Source organism: Hippoglossus stenolepis, chromosome 13 (genome assembly GCF_022539355.2).
Source record: "Hippoglossus stenolepis isolate QCI-W04-F060 chromosome 13, HSTE1.2, whole genome shotgun sequence".
Taxonomy (NCBI): domain Eukaryota; kingdom Metazoa; phylum Chordata; class Actinopteri; order Pleuronectiformes; family Pleuronectidae; genus Hippoglossus; species Hippoglossus stenolepis.
This window is the reverse complement of record NC_061495.1, coordinates 24,729,627-24,741,829: the sequence shown is the minus strand read 5'-3', so window position 1 is coordinate 24,741,829 and position 12,203 is coordinate 24,729,627. Positions and strand designations below refer to the sequence as shown.

The following is a 12,203-nucleotide window of genomic DNA, read 5'->3' as shown; positions in this document are numbered from 1 at the left end:
CCGGGAGAGAAAATCTTCTGCCTCTACCTCCAACAGTGAAGAGAAGAGAGGGCCGAAATAACTTGGGTTCCGGACCTTCTTCACAGGGATCCAAAGACCTCTCTTTGGTCATCTTATATCTGGTGATATGTTGAAATTCTGATTTTCATGACTGTTTAGATGATTTCTCAAATACAAAATCAAACATAAGAAATAATACCTTTAAAGGGTTTTATTTGGAACGGGTGTATTAGTCATTCTCTCTGGATTATTGTGGATTAATGATGTTAATCTGACTCGTCCTTGTGGCAATCATCCTAGTTGATGGCATTTTTCCTGTTTTGCCGGAGAAAGAAACAAGGATTCGTGGAGACGTCCACGTCTTAAATTGAGTGTTCAAGGGAAATTGTAGGTGTGCACGATTTCATACACTTAATTGATAAGGATGGGTAACAAGGGAAGTAAGGGACTTCAGAACCCAGAAAGTCCAAATGGTGGGCTTTATGGTTGCAAGAGTGGGGACGGGAAAGTGTGACATTTTCTTCCAATATGGTCCAGAGACTTTGCTTTTCCTCATAACGGGTCATTCATTGTCAAAAAATTTAACTTTTAAGAGAGAAACTCCTCGAGAAAGAGGAAGAATTAAAAAGCAATAAAAAATTTTTTTTTTAAAAAAGAGAAAAAATAAATAAATCAAGGTTACAATGTGGAAAGACAGAAGTGAATAAGAAAGTGTCTTGAAAAGTGGGAAAAAGAGGCAGAGTGTAGGGACAGAAAACAAACATTTAAACAGATGGCTAAGGTTGATAAGAAGGAAACTGAGAAAGTTGAAAAGAAATCATATAGATCTCTGTATTCTCCATTACAGGGTGTGGCAGCCCTCGCCTCGACACCTGCCTTCCTCCTCACCTACGACAAAACCCTCCTCCATATGATGTGCAGAGACCAGACTCCACCAATCAACGATCAGGCCCATCTCAGACTCCACCCACCACTCTCCCAGTCTATGGAGACGGGACAGCGGGAGGACTGAATGATGACGCCACCTCTTCCTCATCTTTAGGCCCCACTGACTTTGCAAAGATATGTCCGCACTGTGGGGGAGACCTCCGTCTGACTTCACCAGACTGGGATGATGCGGTTAATGCAACATACGTCAACGTTCTCAACACACTCCTTAACGCCCTGAGGACCGCCTTCCCCAATAAAATTGACATGTCCAAAATAACAGGGTGCAAACAACAACCAGGCGAAACCGTAGGCGATTTCCTCACACGTCTGACCGTCCTGTTTAATCAACACAGAGGCATCCCCATACCTGACACCCTTGGCAACGAGCCAGGGGCTTATGAAACACATCTGAAACAGGCCTTCCTGAATGGTCTGCTCCCCCCACTACGGGCAGATGCAGGCCACACCTGCATTGGGCTTGAGGATGCTCGCTTGACAGAGGTCAGATGTCATGCTGAACATGCTGAACGTCAACACAAAGAAACCAAAGACAAAACTCAGCAGAAAAAGAATCAACAACTCCAGAAAGCACAGCTAACCATGATGCAGGCTGTGTCTGCCCTGTCAAGGCCACGCAGACAAGATAACGCTGAGAGCGGAGCCAACTTCACTGTACCAGGAAGAGGGGGGCGCGGACGTGGCCGTGGGCGAGGCTTCTCTGTACACTGGGCAAGGGACTGCCCCCAGCAGCGAGAGGAGGGGGAGACAAGAACTTTCACTGCTGACTGAACTACAGAAAGTGAGGAGGGGGCAGACGGGGGGGAGATGACCCATCTACCCGCCGAGGATCAGAGAAAGGGAAGTGAACCACACACACACACACACACAGAAGCTAAAGCAATGAAGAAATCGCTTGCTAAACTAACCGCACACACACACACACACCAGAGCAAACACAACTTTGTGGTTCTTATGTTAAGTACAATAGTGATGCTTTTAAGAAAATTCCTCAACTCGAACTGTGTGTAAACGGTCACAAACTTAATTTCATGGTCGACTCTGGTGCAGGTTATTCTGTGGTTAGGATGTCAGATTTGCCCACATCTCCTGAGATGAGTGGTCACTTTATATTCTCTCAAGGTGCCAGCGGTGCCACTGTAAAATAAAATTTCACAAAACCTCTCAAATGTGCCGCTCGGTTTGACAAACATCCCATAAGGTTTGAACATGATTTTCTGTGGTCTCCCTGTTGCCCAATTAATCTATTAGGAAGAGATGTGATGATTGTGTTAGGCCTCAATTTAGTATCCTCCCCTGATGGAGTGACAGTTAGGCACAATTCTTCTTCACCCCCCTTCACAATGTCACAGACCACACATGAGCAGCTGCTTGTATATCAGTGGCAACTTCCTATAAATGCCTCCACTGATCTGCTCTCCAGGTCAGGGTCTCTCGACACCCTTTTTCTGATTTTTATGCACACTGATTCACTGCATTGCACTTCACATGTGACAGACACAGCAGATCACGTTTATGAATCTCTGTTTTTGCCTTTTCCTGATGATTCTCTGAAAGTGTCCAATATTTTTTGGTCTGGTTCCAGAAGTGCAGCTTCTGTCTCACTCACTGACCAGCAGATGGCACTGTTTCGCGTCTCGAATTCCAGCCCTCACATCTCGCTCTCCAAGTCCCATGATGACCAGTGGCAAGACTTAGGCCCATTTGTCAGATCATGCCAGGCTGCCGTTGATTGGCAACCCACAACCACGCCTGACGTAATGTATTCACCCAGTCTGAGTGCATTTGATCTAAAAATGTCTCCAACCTTCTGTTCTCCAGCCACACGCTCATTTGTTGTGACTGAAAATCACCTTCATTCTTATGCAATGTTGTCCAGCCCCTCTGATGTTTTCTCCTTTATTTTCAGATCTGCCTGAACAACCCAGTCTCATCAGAAAACGTACACCACCTACGTTGGTCCACTTGGAAAAACGTAGTATTCTCACAATTTGGCCTCTCAGATTGTGAGATACCTACGTTTTTGTCTGCCCATTGTTTTGCATTGGCCTGTGCCCATGTCACGTGACTCTCAAGATCCCGTCTGCGAAAACGAAAACATGGCGGACATTCCTTGTATTTTCAGATAAAAATGTCATTTTATAATATAGTTTGGGCATTAAAATACATTCTGACACCATTTCTAGCGAGAAATATGCTCTTTGCTTCCACAATCTTCAGCCAGTTCATGCTTACGATCTATATTTTATTAGTTATCACGAATATTTTTCAGATCTCGCCAGAAAAATCGTAGTAATGTAACGTTTTTATCGTTGCTATGGTGGTTGCTGTGAACGCTGCCATGCCGTAAACCACGTCGTAGCGTGCTGTTTGAATCATCGTCCGTGCGTTGCGTCGTTCAGTGAGCGTGAACGTTATTCACGTTATTTGATATTAACATTTGATGATAGATTACACCTCTAATTCGAAGGATCTAAGAAGTCCCCGCAACTACATTCATACCGAGGCGGGCCCGAGTGCGCATGCGTGAGCGGACCTGTCGTGTGACTGTCGTAAATAATTTTTTACGGTCCATTTAACACAAAGCTACGTCATAAACATGGAGCGCTTGGAAGACGACGATGTTATAATCCTTCTGTCAGGTAAGTAGTTTATTTTGTTTTGTTTTTAAATATTGTAACGATCTGGGTTTACAGTCCGAGTGCTGACACAGCGAATGTGGAGTCTGTCGATACAGACAATGGATGCTATTCATTTGCTAATATTCTATTGTTTGTACTCAGGCTACGGCCCATTGTAGCCTGTGTTACCTGGGATGTGAATACATGGTTGGTGAGACCAGTTCCAGACGCATAGCTCATCATTGAGGGACGCTACAATATAAATATAAACATAAACAGATCATGTAATGGTATAAGGAAAGTAACAGAAACCACGAATCAGCCCATAAAATAGTTCTACACGATACAGTGTAGGGTGCAGGGTGAAAGGCCCATTGTGGGGCCTTCACTATACATTCATTCTAAGTTTTGAGAGCTTCCCTATTTTTGGAGTGTGATAGTTTGATTTCGTCTTTCAAATTAAGGATGGTTTATGATTGAACTTTGATTTATGAATGCTTTAGATTAACAAGGGATGTATTTGTCTACCATTACTCCACAATATCAGATCAATTTGGTTTAATTTATAGTATGCAATATGACAATAATGTTTTCAAAACAAGATGTTCGGGCGTTGCGATACAATTTAAGTAACAATTGGTATGTTCTGTTTTTTAATCAAGGAGGATCCAAGTGAAGCTACAGGAGTTTCAGCAACGTCAAAAACTGGGACCGAACAGTTTGTTTGGCTTGATGAGGAACAGGAAGGGCAGCCTCTCCCAAAGAGAAGGAGACCTGGAGAGAAACAGAAGCCGGGTTTAAGCCACTGCCACCATCCACATACATCGAGGAAGATGAGGGAGAGAAATTCTCCTACCCTTAAAGAGGTACTTTTAAGTTACATACCACAAACACCATTTTATATAATATACTAAATATAATTTTTTTATTAAATCCCCAAAGTACGCTGGGTGAAATATAAGTTAATATCACACTGAAAGAATACCTCCGCTGACTAACGTTATTTTTCCCTTGCTTCCTAGAATGGTTGATTTTTGACCAAGCATGCTTCCCTGCTGTGATTGTTCAACTGGGAAAACAACTTTTTCCACAGGAAGGCAAGTCAATTTGATTGGAAGGAATCTAAATGTTTTTTGGGGAAAAAAATGTATGCAGTAATGTCATTTAAGATTGCTTGTGCATTGAAATAATTGCTTTTTGTCTTTGAATTTCAGGGCGATACACTCAAAGACTTTTTCAGTGGACATTGCTGATCTAGTTGAAAGTGGGTACTGGCCAGCAACTGTCAATTTTAAAACCTTGTATGCAGTGGATTGGTTCACTAAATATGAGGATCTCAAGATTGCGGCTCTGGGAATGTCACGGCAAGCTTTTGTTAGCATGCCTGAACTTCGCACAAAAGTCTTAGGTCGGTGAGTATAAAATGGAACTAATTACCCACTGCTTGCAATATGTTTCCCATATATTTACTATAATATAGTGTTGGATTTTTGTCTTTTTCTAGCAGATTAAGATATGTGGGGATACCATGCAGAATGCATTACTGGAATAGACCTATGCCAAATTTGAAGTTGAGAGGCTGTCTCAGGTGCAGCATTCAGTGCCCTGCGTGCACACCCTCCATGTTGGCTTTTGCAGTGGATGGGATCCGTAAACTATACGGCTTTAAGAGCCAACCAGGGTAAAAAATTTAGAGTGCCATAAACAGTACATTTGTAAATATGTATATATTTTTATATGTTTGAGACTTGATTGATTTTTTGTTGTTCTGGCCAAGGATTCTGAGGTGTCTTCCTTGGTTGACTACATCCATGAGACGACAAACCACGTAAAGTTATATTACATTGTCCCTTATTTTACGACGCAACGTTTTCTTGTACCCTACCAATTTTATTTATGAATAATGATGTTTGGAAAGTAGAAAACAAAAACCCCACCACCTTCTGAATTTATCCTTCTCCTACGCACCTGTCGCCTGTCTCACAAAATAGATGTGCAAAGTTTTCCTCTGTTATGTATAATGATGACCCCATCAAACATCATGTTAGCAATATTTACACCTTTTTAATTTATACTGTTTATTTCTGTCTACATGTGTGAATTTGCCTTCATTAGTTTTAGAAAAGAGCGATGTATCGGTCAGTGGGCGGCAGCACGAGACTCACTAGTCTGTAAGTAGACGAAGGCGTTGAGGTTGCTGTCGGCCATTGTTTTTTTGCTTAAGGGACTGAATATGTTCCGTGCAGAAATATTTGCACTTCCCTTATATCTACAAAAACTGCTTGCTTCACAGACTGCAGTTTTGTTTTGCTCTGATGTGGTGTGCAAATACTAGCCGTATCTGCAAAGGGTTGTGCAGCATTAACATTTTGTAACTCTGATTTTGTTTTGACAGACTGTGCAAAGGACCCTGAGAACATCACCACTCACATCACCACAGGAAGACACAGTCCAGTAATGGGTGTCAGATGTTCAGCAGTGGACGACAGGTACTGTGGAAAAAATGTATGTCATTGTTGCACAATGTCCTTTGACTCTGTTTACACAAGGTCTACACAAAAAGGTTTGATTGTAAACTGATATTGGCACTAATTCATTTTATTCTCCTCTTCACAAGGACCAACCAATCAAAATGACTTACAGAACGCCATTGAGGACTCTATTTGAGCATTAGGCAGCAAAGATTTCAGCTGTATCATCAGGCTGGTGAGACAACAAGATGCCAACTTTAATGCCAATTTCTTTGTGTAACATACTGTGACAAAATGTATTGATTACTATTTGTAGATTGTAAAAATAGCTAACCCATTTATAAAAAAAAACAAACTAGTATGACTCCGCTAACCATTGCAGTTTCTGTGTACATATCTCTACATACCTTTTCTCATATAAATGTCACTGTAACCTCGACAACTGAAACCGTAAGATGAGGTCATTGTGGCCTTGACCTTTTGACTTTAAGGCAAATAGTCAGATGGACAACCCGAAAACATACAGTTATGCCTCCGGCAACTGGCTATTGCAGAGGCATTAAAATGTTAGTGTTTGGTTTCACATTCTAGATGGCAATAAGCAGAGACATCAACTCAGGAAAAAGATTTCTGTAGAAAAGAAAGCCTTGTATGTGTGTATATATACATACACACAAACGCACTATTAAAACGTTTTGTTTTTTATCATATATTCTCAGGCAGTACTGAGGCATTTACGGAGACGGGACATGAGGGTCTACTCTGCGTGCTCAAGAGAAGATTGCACAAAGTTCAAGCTCAGCAGGCTGCAGTGGGTCCGACATATTCTGGAACGGCAACAATGTCTTTGGATGACTCCTCCTCTGAAGAGGAAAACATGGAGAGTTACTTCTTCGCTGCTCAAGAACTGCGAGTGCTGTGATTAGGTAAACGTGTGAATAACTCTGTTGCTGCACTGCTACTGTTGCTACTCCCTGGCAGCCTTAGGAAGGCCTTAGCTTTGTGTTGGGTAGCTGTTAGCTTTAGCATATTTAGTGTTTAGTGGCCTGTCTGACGTTTATCTTTAAAAAAAAAAACAATCAGAGGGAACCATCTTCAGAATTTAACACTATGGTTTGTTTGTGTCCTTCAGTTCTTCTCAAGTGAAGCTGTACCACTGTGCTCCAGCTCCACACTCCCTCCTGCAGCCTCCGCTCCTGATGTTAACCTCCTGTCTCCATCACACCAAGCAGCAAACCTGGAGTGACAGAACTTTCTCCATAGCTGCCCCCTCCCTCTGAAACCCCCTCTCCCAAACACTATTTTTGTATTTTTTTGCATGAGAATTGTTGATCATATCATTTCCAGCAACTGCCTTAATGTAATTTTTGTGCATAATAAATGACATTGATCATAACATATTGGGATTTCCTTGCACTTCTACACCATGTTATTGGCAGATAAGATGCTGATTGAGTTAAAGCAGTGAATGCTCTGCTTTAAGCAAAATAAACACAAAAGGATCAAATGGATTTGAAGTAGAATGGGCACATTACATTCTGTAGAGAGTACCTCAGCTACTGAAGTCAGAAAATTACTTTCTTTATCTGAGGTTTCAGTCATTTATAGTCACAGCAAAGCACAGGTCTGGCGCCCATATCATATTGTTTAAGATGTGTAACATCAAGCTTGTGTATCAGTGCTAAATACATCCAGTCATAAGTCAGAGTCCACCCTCTTGTTTACACTAAAATTAGGTGACCCAGATGTTTCACAATGCAATCTGATAAGGTCATATGAGAAACATTCTTAACATCAAAGAAATGAACACAGCAGTACAGCAATAGATGTTTCACTTTAAATCAGTAGCTGGTAAGCGGTAATGAGGCAGGGGTTTCTATCAGAAATCATTTCTGGGACATTACTTTAAAAGATCTCCAGTATAAGCAAATATGTTCTAAAATTGGTTTACATCCAAGTGTGAGGCTGTCCCACCACTTGGAGTGAAGATATAGTCCAGGTATGAACAGTCAAAACCTCAAATCACACCCAGTACGGTATGGTTCAGGTGACAGTAGGTGGAAGGTGAAGGTCATTTCCATGAGCTCAAGAGAAACAATGTGACGTCTTAGTAGTTCATATTTGGGTCCTCTTAAAACATGCACCCACTAGGTACTCTATACTGTAATCCTGAAAACCAGGGACCATGCTGCATTGGGGTCTAGGGGAAGGAGTAGCAATGTTAAAAATCAAAGGGAAGACTGTGATATGAAAAGTGTTTCACAAGGAAAATTAGGTCTACACTTGCCCAAATTGAATGCAGATATATGTATCAAGTCAGATGGATACCATAGATTTATACAGAGTCAATGTCATTGGTAGTGAAAGTAGAAAATGAATACACTAAGATACATACAGTATGAACACATAAAAATGTTCAGAAGTATTCAAAATATATCATGCAGAAGAGTATTGGTGTAAGTATATGGACATAATATATGGACACAAGTATAAATATTGTTGTGAGAGAATACATAAGTAGTCCAGAGAGTATGTACACAGTGTGTGTGGGGGAGGGGTGGCTGCAAGTTAGGGATGGTGGTGGTGGTGGGGGGGGCCTGTGGGATGACGAAGTCATCACCCCCTACTCTCCCTCTGATTGGCTAGTAATCCTGATTGGCGCCAGAGCTATGTATTGGTGTTTAGGAATGAGGACCGTCAGAGTTAGGGTCAGGGTTAGCCAATCAGAACCAGAGTAGCGGGCATTGTCATCATCGCGGGAATCCTGACACTCTCCACAACAGCTGATGCTCCTGGACAGGTATGGGACGAGCAATTATGAATTTTAATATTTCAGTATTGAAAAGTATTAGGCATTTGTTAATAATTACCATGGAGCAGAGTTTATATTGGTTCCTAATGTTTCAGTTTGGTGTGAAACATTAGGAATGTATAGTATAGTGTAGTGTGTATGTGTATACTAACTTGAATGTGAAATCTCAACATATAGCTCAGTCTACTGCAAAAGTCATAAACACCACATTTAAAGCATAGATCAAATTAAGTTGTATGGATGTATTTTATTTATCTGTATTGAAAATAATGAATATGCTAGTATGCACCACAAAACATTACTCTGTTATTGTGTTTTTGTTCCATTGAGGTTGGAGTAACCAGCATCCCTCCACTCACCAACCCTCCATCATCCCTGCCAACCAGCCACCCATCAGCCAACTGGCCGCTTGTCCTCTCAACCAACCCTCCACCAGTCCTGACATGCAGCCTCCCAGTGCCATGTTGAATCAGGGTATGTTGTGGTGACATTTTTAGAAAACGAACACAATAACGTTGTATTTTTACTAAGGTGTTACACAAGTAAATAATACATACATGTAGGTCAGAGTAACTAACCTTTGAAATCTTCCTAAAGATGACTGATGTTTGTGAACTTTGTTTCTACAATTGTCATGACACTACATCACATTATGTAAATGTGAATTTGTTTTGCTAGAGTTGTGATATTGTGGTAATAAATTGGAGTATTATATTCATATATATATATCTGAGTGTGTGAATGGATATGATCCCTAAAACTGAGCTCATCATTCATGTTTACTCTTTAGATTTTTTATCTTTTCACATATTTTTAGTGGATTTGGACTCACAAACATATGTCGTGGGGCGACTAAAGTGAGAAAAGTGAGCAGCGGAGTCTGTGTTTGTGCGCCGTTACCTTTCCCTCAGATTCTGGGACTATATTAAAGAAGCTGTGCAATTCTTTTATATAATCATCCATTTATAGACATCAATTTGGCCCGGGACAAGCGTGATTACTAACAATTTTTTAAGGAGGCAGTACGAAATTTGACAGAGCCGGCGCACAATGAACTGAATATCTTTAATTTATTATCTAGGGCAGCAGGGCTCCATCTAATTGGCCAAATATATTGACATGCAGAGCGTGAATACATGGCACATTGAACACCATTTATCGCAGTCCAAGCAGTCTTTTGTGATATGTACATCGCCCATGTTGATATTGCGATGACCGTAATTTTTAGATATCTTGTACAGCCCTAGTGTCTATGATTTAAAACCCATAAGCATGATCTGTTTTTTTCCCTGTTCTAAAGCCAAATAAGGTTTGCTGCCATCTAGTGGTTATTTCTTTCCAACCAGCTGAATAGTTAATGGGTTTGAAGTCATCAGCGGATAATAAGATGAAATGTTGCTCGTCATCAACGTAATCATGTTATTTTTGCTGATGATAAAGCCAAGGGGAATCATGTCAAGTTAAAAGTGCACAGGAAGGAACCCTGTGGAACCCCAAACACTATTGTTTTTTGTTGGAGTGGAAGTCGACTGTTAATCGATTAGTTGTTGCAGCCCTAGATTGACACACCCAGTTTTTTAGCATTTCCAGTAGGTTCCCATGATCTCCATGATGCATGTGCTAAATGCATAGCTCTGGTAGGAGTATTAGGATGTTCACTGACAATTGATTATCAAATTGTGCAACAATGCTAATATTAAAATATATGAGGTCAGATTGAGAGTAAGTGTACTCTTGTTTTGCTCTTTCAGAAGCAACCATTCAATCACTGGAGGAGAGAAGTATTACCCGGTGAAGAAGGTACTGAAAAGCAAAAGGTTGAAGGTTTTATTTGTTGTAATTTGAGGTCAAAAAATTTAGTTGTAATATACAAAAAAATGTTGTACTACAGAGATACTAACTGGATTTACAATCACCACAACTTCAAACTGTAAAGTCATCTGACCATAGGTTTGCTTTTAATGGTAAACATGTTTTAATGTGTTTCAGGGGAACGTAATGGAACTGGTGGAGCGGGAGCCCTGTTCCATGTGGTATGTACAATGTCTCTTAATTGGATTTGATTGTCCCTAAAATTACTTAATGTTAACTGCAATATTACAATTAAGAAATTAGTATTATATATCGTTAGTTTTTCTTATATAACATTATGCATTTCTTTACTTTTATGTAAATTGTTGCTGCTAATGTGGTGCTATTTATTTATTTGAAAAATAAACTATTGTCTTGACAATTGACTATTACTATTACAATTGACTATTACAATAATCAGGTCATTTACACTAATCAGCTTACTGTGTGCATGTTAAATGCATATGGCATTTATAGCTCGCTGTGTCTCGTTGCCCTTCTTCCTTGTCAAGTTTTGAATTCCATTCAATGCTAATGTAAAAAAAATTCTTGGTTAATTACAGTGGGAAGACATGGCGCTTGCAGTGTGTGCCAAAGGAGAACACCGGGAGTTGACATACATACACACAACATGAATATACACAAACGCATACACACACACAAATGTGACATAAAAGGTTCAATGTTAAGTGTTTATTTTTCAAGAAGTTTTTGTTAATATTACTTATATATATATATATATATACACATATATATATACACATAGATAGATAGATAGATGTATTACAACAGAGCATGTCAATATATATACAGTATATATACTGTATATACAATATATATACTGTATATACAGTATATATTAATAATGTAATATTACTATTATTTGTATTTGTTTTATTGAAAAGACTATCTTGCTGTTTCTTTAGCTTACTGTTAATTTATATTTTAGGAATGTAGTCAAATTTGTTTTGTATGTATGGTACATTAAAAACCCTTCAAACCCCAACGCCTTGTGTGAACTGCTGAAACCATTTGCTGCTGGAATTGTTTGCTGAATTTTATATATAAATTATATAATTGATTTAGCCCTTGCCTTATACAGTATGCCTATCATCTCTATACAGTAATACAAAATAAAAAAATTAAAATTCAAGTAGACAGCAGATTTGTTATTATTCATCGCTATACAGAGCACATGAAGATTAACAGTATGTACAAACAACTCTTTACATAGCAGAAATACAAATACAAAGTTATAAGAAAAAAGTAAAGATAAAAAATGTATTAATGATATACGAAAAATAATCTTAATGTTCATCATCAGTCCATATCCGTATCAAATACACAATAGGCATATATACTGTAAAAATGTGCACTCGCTATACTAAGCCGTCCAAGATGACAGGTCCACTCACGCATGCGCACTCGGGCCCGCCTCGGTATGAATGTAGTTGCGGGGACTTCTTAGATCCTTCGAATTAGAGGTGTAATCTATCATCA

At 39.7% G+C, this 12,203-nt stretch overlaps 3 long non-coding RNA genes across 6 annotated transcripts; all 3 read left to right on the top strand.

Annotated features, from left to right (window-relative positions):
• The first annotated feature begins 3,519 nt into the window (after positions 1-3,519).
• Positions 3,520-4,667, top strand: LOC118103740. The gene is made up of 3 exons (XR_004694923.2): positions 3,520-3,590; positions 4,232-4,435; positions 4,592-4,667. It is a non-coding gene; the product is annotated as an uncharacterized LOC118103740 (long non-coding RNA).
• Positions 4,668-4,839: 172 nt separating this feature from the next.
• Positions 4,840-7,436, top strand: LOC118103738. 4 transcript variants are annotated; one of them, XR_004694922.2, is made up of 6 exons: positions 4,840-4,977; positions 5,074-5,250; positions 5,347-5,397; positions 5,965-6,275; positions 6,760-6,966; positions 7,173-7,436. It is a non-coding gene; the product is annotated as an uncharacterized LOC118103738 (long non-coding RNA). The 4 variants fall into 4 exon arrangements; XR_004694920.2 differs by having other exon boundaries at positions 4,840-4,981; XR_004694921.2 differs by lacking the exon at positions 4,840-4,977 and having other exon boundaries at positions 4,988-5,250; positions 5,965-6,058; positions 6,187-6,275.
• A 1,368-nt stretch (positions 7,437-8,804) lies between these two features.
• LOC118103741 lies at positions 8,805-10,892 on the top strand. Its single transcript, XR_004694925.2, has 3 exons — positions 8,805-8,840; positions 9,183-9,326; positions 10,604-10,892. It is a non-coding gene; the product is annotated as an uncharacterized LOC118103741 (long non-coding RNA).
• Positions 10,893-12,203: the final 1,311 nt, after the last annotated feature.